The following is a 1,541-nucleotide window of genomic DNA, read 5'->3' as shown; positions in this document are numbered from 1 at the left end:
CGAAACTGAAAAATTATAGAATATGGTATAAAATTATCTAGAGATTTGAAAGTGGTTCTGTTTAGAGATCAGGAAATGGAGTGAGAGAGATCTGCTAATTTTTGTAACAAGCCTTGGATTTGACTCTTATGATTATAGATAACTTCAATGAGAATTAAAACTGATAAAAAGAGAATTACTAGGACTTTGGAAGGCCAAGGCAAAAGGATCACTTGAGGCCAGGAGTTCAAGATCAGCCTGGCCAACATACCAAAACCCCAACCCTACTAAAAAATACAAAAAAGTAGCTGGGCGTGGTGGCGCATGCTTGTAATCCCAGCTACTCGGGAGGCTGAGGCATGAAAATCACTTGAACCCGGGAGGCAGAGGTTGCAGTGAGCCGAGATCATGCCACTGGACTCCAGCCTGGATGACAGAGTGAGACTCTGTCTAAAAAAAGAAAAGGAGAGAGAGAGAAAAAAAGAAAATTACTGAAATAAATAAACAGAGGGGAAGGAAAGAAGGAATGTTACAAAGTTTGTGGGAGTAAACCAAAAATAAAATTCTAAGCACCCCCAACCACTGAATGGATCCCCCCTTGGCCAAGAGGATCCCAAAGAAAACCCGAGGAAACTTTGTGCAATGGCAGCCAATGAGGTTTACCTGAGGTGTGATTATTGCTAATGGAAAACTCTTCTCAGTACCCTGCCACGATGAGTTGAAATATAGTCAGCATTGGCAATTTTTGACCGTCTCTCCAGAGACTGAACTTTGTTAGTAAAAAAATATATATTAAACAACAACAACAACAACAACAACAACAAAAACAACTCGGGTGCAGTGGCTCACGCCTGTAATCCCAGCACTTTGGGAGGCTGAGGCGGGTGGATCACTTGAGGTCAGGAGTTCGAGACCAGCCTGGCCAACATGATGAAACCCCGTCTCTACTAAAAATACAAAAATTAGTTTAGCATGTGCCTCACACCTGTAGTCCCAGCTATTCGGGAGGCTGAGGTGGGAGAATCGCTTCAGCTCGGGAGGCAGAGGTTACAGCGAGCTGAGATTGCACCACTGCACTCCAGCCTGGGGGACAGAGTGAGACTCTGTCTCAAAAAAACAAACAAACAAACAGACAAACAAACAAACTCCAAAACAAACCCTCAAAAAACTAGTTAAGGCCATGATGGGAAGGGAGGTCAGATGTCCTTTGCTACACCCTCCTGCCTTTGGAGTTCAGGCACATGACTGACCAGCATGAACATTCACAAAGAGATTATAAGACTGACAAAACAGACTGTTTGTAGCAACATGATACCAAGTTCCAACCTGATGCTGGTGTAGCATCACATGAGAGATAACAGGCCCTAGAGGAAATCAAAGTATTTTACCCCCAAATATATTTCTTTGACATATTTTGGAATAGCTCCGCAAAGCCATCTCTTGCGGGGAAAATTTGCATTCTCTAGAGAATCTCCTTCCCTTACCAGGACTATTTTGGAGAGTCTGATACCTTTCAAGGCCCAGTAAGAGACATATACCATCTATTCTTTCTGAAGCTGACT

General features: G+C 43.0%; 1 pseudogene; it reads left to right on the top strand.

Moving 5' to 3' along the window:
• Window positions 1–610: 610 nt before the first annotated feature.
• Window positions 611–743, top strand: LOC115935746 (uncharacterized; annotated as a pseudogene).
• Window positions 744–1,541: the final 798 nt, after the last annotated feature.

The sequence above is a fragment of the Gorilla gorilla genome, chromosome 7 (assembly GCF_029281585.2).
Source record: "Gorilla gorilla gorilla isolate KB3781 chromosome 7, NHGRI_mGorGor1-v2.1_pri, whole genome shotgun sequence".
Lineage (NCBI taxonomy): Eukaryota > Metazoa > Chordata > Mammalia > Primates > Hominidae > Gorilla > Gorilla gorilla.
The sequence above is the reverse complement of the archived record's forward strand: the minus strand, read 5'-3'. Positions and strand labels throughout refer to the sequence as shown.